This window comes from Lissotriton vulgaris, chromosome 7 (genome assembly GCF_964263255.1).
Source record: "Lissotriton vulgaris chromosome 7, aLisVul1.2, whole genome shotgun sequence".
Lineage (NCBI taxonomy): Eukaryota > Metazoa > Chordata > Amphibia > Caudata > Salamandridae > Lissotriton > Lissotriton vulgaris.
Window position 1 is genome coordinate 221,086,806 of NC_141695.1, and position 13,677 is coordinate 221,100,482.

The 13,677-nt window shown below is 51.4% G+C and overlaps 1 protein-coding gene across 1 annotated transcript in view; it reads left to right on the top strand.

Moving 5' to 3' along the window:
- Positions 1-13,677, top strand: part of NPHS1 (NPHS1 adhesion molecule, nephrin) — a 269,434-nt gene that overhangs the window by 152,977 nt on the left and 102,780 nt on the right. The gene's annotated exons all lie outside the window — the stretch shown is intronic.

The following is a 13,677-nucleotide window of genomic DNA, read 5'->3' on the forward strand; positions in this document are numbered from 1 at the left end:
ACATGCACTTATGCCAACCTTTAGCGATAATACTCACGCTAAGGTAATGGGCACCAGGCCCTCCAATGGATTTGACAATATAACCTATCATGACAAGATATAAACCTACAATACGTTTGTCCTAAACTTTTTCTATTTACAGGAACACTACTCCCTTCTACAAACTTGGAGGCACTGGTTAGTTCAGTCCACAACTGAAATAACAAGCATTTACAATGCAATAGGTCTCGGGGTTAATTAAGTTTGAGCTATTGGCATTGCTAAAAATTGCAACACCAACTGTAAGAAAAGTCTATAAATTGTAGGCCAAAAAAATGTGTATTTATTTTTGTAGCAATGGTGGCATGCTGCGCTTTAGATGAATATGTTTAAAAGTAAAGTGCGCCATACTGCGATTGCTACAATAGTTAATTGTGGATGCGTTAACAAATGATGTGTACACTGATGGCTGGTGGTGTGTGTGCCTTTAGAAATTGTGCACTGATGGCTGGTGGTGTGCGAGCCAGGTGGAAATGTGCACTGCCGGCTGGTGGCGTGTGTGCCTGGTGGAAGCGTGCACTGACGGCTGGTGGTGTGTGTGCCTGGTGAAAGCATGCACTGACGGCTGGTGGTGTGTGTGCCTGGTGAAAGCGTGCACTGATGTCTGGTGGTGTGTGCCTGGTGGAAGCGTGCACTGACAGCTGGTGGTGTGTGTGTGCCTGGTGAAAGCGTGCACTGACATCTGGTGGTGTGTGCCTGGTGGAAGCGTGCACTGATGGCTGGTGGTGTTTGTGCATGGTGAAAGTGTGCAGTGACGGCTGGTGGTGTTTGTGCCCAGTGAAAGCGTGCACTGACAACTGGTGGTGTGTATGTCTGGTAAAAACGTGCAGTGACGAATAGTGGTGTGTGCCTAATGAAAGTGTGCACTGACGGCTGGAGGACTGTGCCTGCTGAAAACGTGCACTGCCTACATCACCACTCAATCCCCACCGCGTACAGCACTGCTCAACTCCCAACGTCTACAGCACCGCTTAACCCCCAACACCAACATCCCCACTCAATCCCCATCGCGTACAGCACCACTCAATCCCCACCGCGTACAGCACCACTCAACCCGCAACGCCTACATCACCACTCAACCCGCAACGCCTACAGCACCACTCAATCCCCACCACATACAGCACCACTCAACCCACAACACCTACATCACCACTCAACCAGCAACGCCTACAGCACCACTCAATCCCCACTGCCTACAGCACTACTCAACCCGCAACGCCTACATCACCACTCAACCCGCAACACCTACAGCATCAGTCAATCCTGACCGCGTACAGCACCGCCCAACCCACAAAGCCTACATCACCACTCAACAAGCAAAACGCCTGCAGCACCACTCAATCCCCAACGCGTACTGCACCACCTAACCAGCAACGCCTACATCACCACTCAACCCACAACGCCTACATCACCACTCAGCCCACAACGCCTACAGCACCACTCAATCCGCACTGCGTACAGCACCACTCAACCCGCAACGCCTACATCACCACTCAACCCGCAACGCCTACATCACCACTCAACCCGCAATGCCTACATCACCACTCAACTCACAACGCCTACATCGCCACTCAACTCACAATGCCTACAGCACCACTCAATCCGAACCGCGTACAGCACCACTCAACCCGCAACACCTACATTACCACTCAAGCCACAACGCCTACATCACCACTCAACCCACAACACCTACAGCACCACTCAATCCCCACTGCGTACAGCACCACTCAACCCGCAACGCCTACATAACCACTCAACCCGCAATGCTTGCATCACCACTCAACCCGCAATGCCTTCAGCACCACTCAATCCCCACCAAATACAGCACCGCTCAACCAGCAACTCCTACAGCACCACTCAACCCGCAAAGCCTACAGCACCACTCAATCCCCACCGCGTACAGCACCACTCAACCCGTATTGCCTACTTCACCACTCAACCCACAACACCTACATCACCACTCAACCCGCAACGCCTACATCACCATTCAACTCACAACGCCTGCAGCACCACTAAATCCCCACCGCGTACAGCACCACTCAACCCGCAACGCCTACATCACCACTCAACCCGTAACGCCTACATCACCACGCAACCCGCAACGCCTACATCACCACTCAACCCGCAACGCCTACAGCACCATTCAATCCCCACCGCATACAACACCACTCAACCCGCAACGCCTACATCACCACTCAACCTGCAATGCCTACATCACCACTCAACCCGCAACGCCTACAGCACCACTCAACCCCCACCGCGTACAGCACCACTCAACCCGCAACGCCTACAGCACCACTCAATCCCCATCGCGTAGAGCACCACTCAACCTGCAACGCCTACATCACCACTCAACCCACAATGCCTATATCACCGCTCAACCCGCAAGGCCTACAGCACCACTCAACCTGCAACGCCTACATCACCACTCAACCCACAATGCCTATATCACCGCTCAACCCGCAACGCCTACATCACCACTCAACCCGCAACACCTACAGCATCAGTCAATCCTGACCGCGTACAGCACCGCCCAACCCGCAAAGCCTACATCACCACTCAACAAGCAAAACGCCTGCAGCACCACTCAATCCCCAACGCGTACTGCACCACCTAACCAGCAACGCCTACATCACCACTCAACCCACAACCCCTACATCACCACTCCTCCCACAACGCCTACAGCACCACTCAATCCGCACTGCGTACAGCACCACTCAACCCGCAACGCCTACATCACCACTCAACTCACAACGCCTACATCGCCACTCAACTCACAATGCCTACAGCACCACTCAATCCGAACCGCGTACAGCACCACTCAACCCGCAACACCTACATTACCACTCAAGCCACAACGCCTACATCACCACTCAACCCACAACACCTACAGCACCACTCAATCCCCACTGCGTACAGCACCACTCAACCCTCAACGCCTACATAACCACTCAACCCGCAATGCCTACATCACCACTCAACCCGCAATGCCTTCAGCACCACTCAATCCCCACCAAATACAGCACCGCTCAACCAGCAACTCCTACAGCACCACTCAACCCGCAAAGCCTACAGCACCACTCAATCCCCACCGCGTACAGCACCACTCAACCCGTATTGCCTACTTCACCACTCAACCCACAACACCTACATCACCACTCAACCCGCAACGCCTACATCACCATTCAACTCACAACGCCTGCAGCACCACTAAATCCCCACCGCGTACAGCACCACTCAACCCGCAACGCCTACATCACCACTCAACCCGTAACGCCTACATCATCACTCAACCCGCAACGCCTACATCACCACTCAACCCGCAACGCCTACAGCACCATTCAATCCCCACCGCATACAACACCACTCAACCCGCAACGCCTACATCACCACTCAACCTGCAATGCCTACATCACCACTCAACCCGCAACGCCTACAGCACCACTCAATCCCCACCGCGTACAGCACCACTCAACCTGCAACGCCTACATCACCACTCAACCCACAATGCCTATATCACCGCTCAACCCGCAAGGCCTACAGCACCACTCAACCCGCAACGCCTACAGTCCCACTTACAACCCACCGCGTACAGCATCACTCAACCCGCAACGCCTACATCACCACTTATTATTATTATTATTATTATTATTATGTTTCTTATATAGCGCAGAATCGACCCCCAAAGGGGTATCTCCGCGCTTGCCTTGGGAACCCGTCCTGGTTTTTCCCTGTGAGATAGCCCCTACAGGGCATCCCCAAGGTGAAATCCAGGCATCCCGCCGCGGGGGGGCCGTTGTGGAGATTAAGCAAGCTTAATGCCCAGAGTTGCAGAGTGTGAACCCATGATTAGGTCAGGCACCGAAGCGAGAATTATCGAGTCCGTGGACATTTGAGCTCAGCACCCTGCCGCGTCGGGAATCGAACCCTGGTCCCGGGTCTGACCTCTGCTTCAGGGTCTGCCTGCTCTAACCAGTGAACCACACTTCTCCACTCAACCCGCAACGTCTACATCCCCACTCAACCTGCAACGCCTACATCACCACTCAACTCACAACGCCTACAGCACCACTCAATCCCCACCGCATACAGCACCACTCAACCCGCAACACCTACATCACCACTCAACCCGCAAAGCCTACATCACCACTCAACCCACTACGCCTACAGCACCACTCAATCCCCACCGCATACAGCACCACTCAACCCGCAACGCCTACTTCACCACTCAACCCGCAACACCTACAGCACCACTCAATCTCCACTGCGTACAGCACCACTGATGATTTGGAGGACACCAGTTCTTTCCTGCCCGAGGGGCTGGACAAAATCAATACATCACTAGCAACCACTGCGCCTTCCTAGGCCTGGTCGCCCCCACGCTCATCTTGCCTCCTGCTCTCCGCTGCTCCTGGTTTTGCCTCGGACCTCTTGTGACGCCGATTTCATTTTCCTGCAGGCGCCCCAGCCGCCGCTAAGCCGCCCGCCAGCCCGCACTCGATTTTCCCGCCGCTGCCTCCCTGCAGCCCCGCCCCCCGCCAGCCAATTGGCTCCCACGCTCCCGCCACCCAGCGGACCCTCCCTCCCGGCTCCCTTCTTATGACGCCCCCACGCACGCGCAGCGTTGACGCGCAGTGGGCGCGCCGATTGTGCACCGAAGGCGCGCCAAAGGCAAGCCCGTCTGCGCCCGTCCGCGTCTGGACTGCGCCCAGCGCCAGGACCCCTGGCCCTCGCCGATGCAAGACTACCCGATGGACCTAAGACGCCGCCACCCTCTACGCACTCAACGCCGGCCGGAACCCTGCCTGCTACCGAGCCACCCCGAGACGCACCCACGGACCCTTCTCCTGCCACTCCTGCAAGTTCTCCGGCATCCGGACCTGCTCTCCACCCAACAAGCCGACTCCCAGCAGCAACCACCTCAAGTGCATCCTGCTCAACACCAGCTCCGTCCACAGACACGCTGTGGAGCTCTGGAACCTCCTCGACTCGACATCTCCAGACGTCGCCTTCCTCACGGAAACATGGTTGAACGCCTCCTCAGCGCCCGACATCGCCATCGCCATCCCGGACGGCTACAAGATCACCCGGAGGGCCCGCTTCAACCAGACGGGAGGAGGCATCGCCATCGCCCACAAGAACACCATCCGCATCACGACCAACACCGACGACACCCTCACAGCAGCCGAACACCTGCACTTCCAGATCCACACCGACCCCAAGACCACCCTCAGAGGCACCCTCATCTACAGACCCCCGGGACCGCGCACACAATTCAGCGAAGACATCGCCGACTTCATCAGCCCGCACGCCCTCCCCTCCGCCGACTACATCCTCCTCGGGAACCTCAACTTCCACCTGGAGAACAACAACGACCGCAACACCACCACCCTGCTGGACAACCTCGCCAACCTCGGACTCAAGCAGATGGTGACCACCCCCACCCACTACGCCGGCCACACACTTGACCCCGTCTTCTCCTCCAGCAAGGACATCTCCTTCAGCCACACCACCGGACTCCACTGGACGGACCACAGCTGCGTCCACTTCAGCTTCAGAAGGATCCCGATCCACCACCACCAGCAACAGGCTCCACGCAGAAGCTGGAACAAGATCACAGCCGACCAGCTCGCTGCTTCCCTGAGCCAGAACCCTCCCGCCAGCTCAGCGAACCCCAACCATGCCGCCATCAACCTCTCAAGGTGGATCAGCAACTGCGCAGACGACCTCGCCCCACTGAGGACCCCTCCCAGAAGACCCGGCAGCAAGAAAGCATCCTGGTTCACTGGCGAACTCAAGAGCTACAAGAAGTACTGCCTAGCCCTCGAGAAAGCCTGGCGCAGAGACCCGACACCAGACAACATGACCACCCTCAAGCTCGCCACTCGAAAACACCACCAACTGATCCACACCACCAAGAAAACAGCATTCAAGGAACGACTGGACAACAACTCCCACAACAGCAAGGAACTCTTCAACATCGTCAAAGAGCTCTCCAACCCCAGCGCCGGAAACAGCGACATCACCCCATCGCAAGACCTCTGCAACTCACTCGCCTCGTACTTCCACAACAAGATCGCAGACATACACAACAGCTTCAGCACACAGCCGACGCACCCAATGACCGCACCAGCGTCCCCCACCACCACCCTCCGCGCCTGGACCCCGATCAACACCGAAGAGACCATACGCACGATGAACTCCATCCACTCCGGATCTCCAACCGACCCCTGCCCTCATCACGTCTTCAACAAGGCCGACTCCGTCATCGCACCCCATCTCCGGGACATCATCAACGCCTCCTTCGACACCGCAACCTTCCCGGAGAGCTGGAAGCATGCCAAACTCAGCGCCCTCCTAAAGAAACCATCAGCCAACCCCACCGACCTCAAGAACTACCGCCCCATCTCGCTGCTCCCGTTTCCTGCCAAAGTCATCGAGAAGACCGTCAACAGACAGCTGGCCGCCTTCCTCGAGATGAATGGATCCCTCGACCCCTCACAGTCCGGCTTCCGGGCGAACCACAGTCCCAAGACCACCCTCATCGCAGCCACTGACGACATCCGAGCCCTGCTCGAAAACGGTGAAACAGCGGCCCTCATCCTCCTGGACCTCTCCGCGGCGTTCAACACTGTCTGCCACCGCACCCTAGTGCAACGCCTCAGCAACGCCGGAATCCAAGAGAAGGCACTGGACTGGATCGTCTCCTTCCTCGCCGGAAAGACACAGAGAGTCCGCCTCCCCCGTTCAGATCAGAAGCCACCGAAGTCATCTGCGGCGTACCACAAGGATCTTCACTCAGCCCCAAGCTGTTCAACATCTACACGAGCCCCCTTCCGGCCATCGCACGCCAACACAACCTCAACATCATCTCCTACGCCGACGACACCCAGCTGATCCTCTCCCTCACCAACGACCCTGCCACCGCCAGAACCAACCTACACAAAGGGATGAAAGACGTAGCCGAGTGGATGAGGAACAGCCGCCTGAAACTGAATTCAGATAAGACGGAAGTCCTCATCCTGGGATCGTCGCCATCCGCCTGGGACGACTCCTGGTGGCCCCCTGCCCTGGGCAGCGCACCTAAACCAACGGACCACGCACGCAACCTGGGCTTCATCCTGGACTCCTCCCTCTCCATGACCAGACAAGTCAACGCCGTCTCCTCGTCATGCTTCAACATCCTACGCATGCTACGGAAGATCTTCCGGTGGATCCCCACCGAAACCAGGAAGACGGTCACCCAGGCCCTCCTCACCAGCCGACTGGACTACGGCAGCTCCCCTACGCCGGAACCACTGCCAAACTCCAGAAAAGACTTCAGCGGATTCAGAACGCCTCAGCACGACTCATCCTGGACATCCCCCGACACAGCCACATCTCCGCACAACTAAGAAACCTGCACTGGCTCCCCGTCAACAAAAGAATCACGTTCCGACTCCTCACCCACGCACACAAAGCTCTCCACAACCAAGGCCTAAGATACCTCAATGACCGCCTCAACTTCTACACTCCCACCCGCCAGCTTCGATCGACCAGCCACGCCCTCGCCGCTGTCCCCCGCATCTGAAGAGCCACAACGGGAGAAAGATCCTTCTCCTACCTGGCCGCCAAGACGTGGAACTCCCTCCCCACCCACCTCCGCCTGACCCAAGACCACCTCGCCTTCAGGAAGCAACTCAAGACCTGGCTGTTTGAGCAGTAGCAGGCCCTCCCTCCACAAGCGCCTTGAGACCCTCTGGGTGAGTAGCGCGCTATACAAATGCATTGATTGATTGATTGTTAGACAGCGTCTCTGGGCTGTTATCTGACACTGTGTACACAAAAATGAAAGCGGAATATTGGTTTCTCCCATGCTCTCCAGACCGCCATCTTTAGTTGGGTTACGTTTCAAAGGCTGTTATGCTAAGATCAGAAACATGCTGAGCAAAACAAACAAGAGCAAAAAGATGGCACTGCGAAAGTCACATAATAAGGCACAGGGAGGCTATTCCTAGATATGATTTGACTGCATTGCCCTCTCTGACTCCAACAGCTTAAACAACATTGCACCACTTGGCTAGCATCAGTCATTGTAACTCTGCCTTTTATAATGTTAGGTTACAGTGATTCATACAGCACACATTCTGGTGTTTTCAATTTAGGGAAACAACGGCTAATCTGCATTTAGAAGTGAACTGCTCTGATCCTCAGACAATTAAAACCCAATAGCAAAGAATAACTAAACACAGAATATATATTTCACGTTTCATATATATATATATTGAAAAATTGGCGTCTGCTGTGAAGAGTGCTGATAATAACATGTCACACAAATAGATATATTTTATGTGAAACATAGATGCCACATTCACAACCACGTGGTGCTCTGATTCCAAAGTCGAAGATAAAAAAACATTAACTACTAAAATGCTTTGTGAATCAACAAACCTGAAGAGTATTATTTTCAGCTTCGTTATAACTTAAAGAGTTTTTAAAGGGTACTGAATTAAAGAAGGCAGGGCACAAGGATATGGGTTCCTATCTCAACATAGCAAACCCATACAATACCGGGGGGAGGAATTTCCGAAGTCCACGCTTAGTAATATTTGCACAGAATGTTTCAAAAACTGACAGGCCAGTAGGCAAGTTTCATGTTCCATGACAGTCCAAACCACACTGGATGATGAAAAGATATTTTGAATCGGCACTGGTTTGTTTAAAAAAAATTAAATAAACTGATGCCCTGGTCTGGTTTCAGGGACCGAGGAATGCTGGCAGACCCCTATAGGTGAGCAGTGGATTAGCAAGACATGGTGGGACCCACGAAACCTGCACCTGATTCCCATCCCCCCTCCCTCCAACCCACCCAGCGCAGTTGAAGCCGGACTTTTTTGTTATAGCCAGAATTGACAAGTCTATCATTATTAGCATATATATGCCTTGGTAGAATAAACTAATGTATACACTACTAAATACAATAATACATCTGCAACCATAAAAAGGATATTTAAAATCAAATAGCAGCCCTTCCGTTCATTTGTTGTCAACAGGTTCCATAATTCAGAATACAGGTTCAGCCACTTACAAAAGCTTTCAAATACAAAAGGCAACACTTCCGTTGATTAAATGACAATGTACGGGACAATGGGCGTGTGCCTGGGGCAGGGAAGAGTCAGCATAACATGGGTTACTGTCCCCCACCCTCCGAACTCACAATCGCAGAAATCAGTCCTACGGCGGCAGCTAGCAGCAAACCTAGCCAGGAGCACTCTGGTAGGGAGTATGCCCACGCGAAAAAACAGCCAGCAGTCGGAACCAAATAGAGCCTGGACCCTAGCAAACCAGGAACAGGTACAGTAGTTTTATCTCTGCAGTGAGAGGGGCTATCTTTCAAAACCCACAGGTTCCAATCTAGTCGGGTGGTGCAGACCCTGCAGTGTTTTTGCTATTTCGGTTTCAGGCCCGAGTATATAGTCCAATTGCACGTCAGGCGCGTGACATCCTCTACAGCGACGTTGTACTTGCATGATGCAAAATCTAAAACGTATTTTTAAGTCCTATAACCCACATGAGAATCTCTCACTTTGAGCAACGGAGAGAAGCTGCCATCAGCATGGCCAGCGTGGAGAAGCTCACACGGGTCAGCCCGAGCCGGGCCTCCGCCTCCCTCCAGCGCAGCAGCTATCTGAACCCATCAAACCTCGTACACTCACAGCAGCTTAATAAGCACAGACAGGCAGTAACAGCCACCATCTTGGCTGCCAGCAGCTGCCATCAAGACAGAACTGCTTGTTTAACCTGGCTGGGATCCCCGAGAGCTCTGACAGCCTGTGTAGATCCGAGCCGCTGCACTCCCAGCACTGCAGCGCAGAACCAAGTCACTGGACATCCGTGCGGAGCGGCAGCGCCCGGCGCTTCTGCACCGACCCTCCACACACTGCCCACATCACAGATATCTTAAACAAGCAGCAGTGAAAGCAATCGCGAAAGCAATTGCTATTGTTAAAAAAAAAAACGCCCACGAGTACATAATTGAAGACATATGGGCTTTGGTGCACCTAACGGACACCAATAGGCCATGGGCGGAGCTACGCGACCGCCCATGGCCTATTGCGTGTTCTGTTAAAAAAGTACACGCATGCAAAGCCCAATGAAAATGGACCTAGGAAATGCACAAGCTATGTGGAATTTCAAGGTCCATTTTCAAAACGCCGGGAAAAGGACTCTGGCTGCGCGAACACTGCTGCGCAGTGTACACTAGGCCGAGACCTTAAAATGTACCTTCCCTTGGTCTTGAAGAAGCGTTCTGCATCTCCTTCAGAGGCCACATAAAGCGCGAAACATGTTGACCGTTATATATGTCCATTAGGGACATATACCCAGCTACAGAGCGACATATTATCCCCGAGAGCAGCACCACATATTTTGTTTTAACAATGACAGAGGGATCACCCAAATAAATAGTACTCACTCTCCCTCCAGTCGTTTTTTAACACACCACTTTAGACTTCACTGCCACTCACACCCACGCACCCAAACAGCTTCTCATCAAAAGATCTCCGGTAAAGAGACCCTTCGGGGTACTCGTAGGGCATTGCAGCGCTGGCCCGACGAGGAGCAAAGCCCAAATGATGAAGCATGACATCCTTTGGGGTGTGTGAGGGGATTATGATGAGGACACACTGTCCCCCACAGACAGAATAGCACACGACAAACATTTCTTCCTCTTTCATTCTCTACAAGGAACAATGACTCCCTTTGTGTACCTGTTTCCCATCTACTAAAGCTCTTCACTTTCCTTCCCCTAGACCGGGCAGTATAACTCCTTTACTTAGACTCAGCCCTGCTTAATGCAATAGAGTGCTACAGTGTGCATCGCTATCTCAGAAGATATTTAATTGTACTCTTAAAGAAACAAGTGGTGCCACCTCAATTCAAATGGTTGGTTCTGTCTTCTACCCACCTGTCCATTTCTCTTCACAAGTATCACATAGTCAGGTCTCATGGCATAGAAGGTCTCATGGCACTAGCGTACAACTCCAAATTGGTGATAGTCAGGGACCTAGGTTGAGGGACCACCAGTCCTCTGACCAAACGTCCTGTGCCCTGCCAAAAAGGATGCCATCGGTCTTGCTCCCGTTCAGTTGTAGATGATTGGCACTCATCCAGTCATCTATATGGATCATACAGTTTTTGTATCAATGGGACCAGGACCTAGGGTGATCAGAAGCTGAGTGTCATCAGTGTGAGACACTACATCAAAACCACAGGATCTGATCACCCTAGCCAACGGTGCCACATAACGATTAAAGAGCAGAGGGCTCAAAATAGAGCCCTGCGGGACTCCCATCTTTACTGGTCGGCTGTGAGAGACCATATTTCTGATCTGAACAGTAGTGGTCCGGTCCGTCAGGTAATTACAAAGCCAATTTAATGCCCTACCTCTGACACCCACCTCCCAGAGCCGTTGTTTTAAAATGCTGTGGGAGATGGTGTCAAAGGCGGCTGACAAATCCAGCAAGATGAGTATGGCTGACTGCCCATTGTCCAGGGCTAGTCTGATGTTTTCCATGACTTCCACCAATGCTGTTTCAGTGCTATGTGCAGCCCAAAAGCCAGACTGTGTGGGATCCAGTAATCCATGATTTTCTAGATGTACAGTAATTTGCTGATTAATCAGTGACTCAAGCACATTTCCAAAATAAGGGAGCAAGGATATAGGCCGGTAATTACTTAGCCTCTTGGAATTAGCAGTCGGTTTTTAAAAAATTGGTCTGACCCTAGCTGCTTTCCATATGACTGGGATTGCTGATTGTGCAAGTGAGATATTAAATAGGTCAGTACGATTTCTAACAAGTAATGGGGCAATGGTTGAAAAGAAACATGGTGGATCCGGGTCTCCTGTAGAACCTGATTTAATTTTAGCCATTGCAGTTGTCACTTCCTCTGAGGTAAACATAGAGAACTTGTCTAACAACGAGAGAGTGTCCTCAGTATCGTTTTGAAGATTCTTTGCCTTGTTAGTGTCATGATGTAGGAAGGAATTATGAATTGCAATGACCTTTTCCTCAAAAAATTTAGAAAGCGAATCTACCCAATTTTGTGTCACTATAGCGCATGGCTGCGTGGAAGTGGTGATAAATTCCTTTAATATTTTATGGCGTTTTTTTATTAGAGTTTGTAGCCTTTTCTATCCTATTTATAAAAAAGGATTTTTCTGCCTGTTTAATGTTAGCCAAGTAGCTACGATGAGTGAGTTTATATGTTTCCCTGTCTACAGTACGTTTACTTCTTCTCCATTTTCGTTCAGCTGTCTTACAGGAGAGTTTTTCTATTTTTAGTTGTTCTGTAAACCATGGTGCTGCCCTGGGCTTAACTTTAACCCTTGTAAGAGGGGCCACAATGTGCAATGTAGATGTTACTGCAGCCTCAAAGGAGGTGGCTGTCTGGTCAATACTCTCAGTGTGAGAAAAATGAGGGGGGCTAAAGGAGCAGAAACGGTGGTGGAAGTAACTTTTCGCCAGGGTCTTTTCCGTGTACATTCATGATTGAGATCTTTTTTTCAGTAACTACTGATATAGAGAATTTCAGCATATCATGATCTGACCACAACAGTGGAAGGGGTGGCTCCACTCTATTACTGGTTGTATTGATGAAGGCCCAGAGTGTAACGAGCTGAGTGGGTCGATCCCGTCACCATTTGGACCAGAATTAGTGAGTTCAAATTGGTGATCAAGTCACATGTGTCACTGCGCCGTTCACTCAATTATACACTGCCAGTATACATCTGGTTGTTTTGGTCACTGCAATTTAATTTGCAATTGTTGTGTTCTCTAAATGTAAATAATAAACATTGCATTACTTTTCGGTCTCCCTTGTCCTTTGTTCCTGTGCTTTTGTTTTTTTCCCTTTGTTGTACTTGTCCCTTTAATTGATATTCCTGTTGAGACATTGTTTCTCGTTACAAATAACACCCGGTCTCAACTGGGTTAACGGGTAACTCCTGTTTGGTTATTCTCCTGTTAGTACATGGGGGCAATGGCTTCACGCAGATTACGTGTACAATTAGTTTTCAAATCCGGAGGTCGATACACTATTGCACCTCGCCAGGTTCTCTTAGATTGACTTTCCATTCTGAAAATACATAATTCTAGCTGGTCTGAGATAATAGAATCCAGTATGGTGATTTCCAGTTCGGTCATAGTGGCTACGTACTAATACTTCAGTTGCCAAGATGCCAAAACTGAATGGGTCAAATCTGACCTACCCCATTAATATTAATGAGGTTGGCCATAAAATGCAACTCACTGTGTTCGGTGGCTATCACAGGGATGGTGCCTGCAAGGGTCAGCAGACACTATGTCTGTCAGGACCTATCAATAAACACATTATTATTTTACAGCAACCCATTTCCTTAAAGTGAACTAAGCTGCTTTTTTGAAAAAAAAAAAATTCAGATGTTTCTTTGGGAGTAGGCAGTGATCCTCTGTACCACTGTCTTTTCTCCCTGAAACTTTTTTCAACATTCACAAAAGGGAAGAGGTCCAAAGGGGACCGCTTCGCTATTTTGGATGGTTTACAGTGATGGCTCATCCAGGGACACTTAATCCCTCTATTGTGTTCATATCTGGGAGGAATATACCAAGACCAACTGTC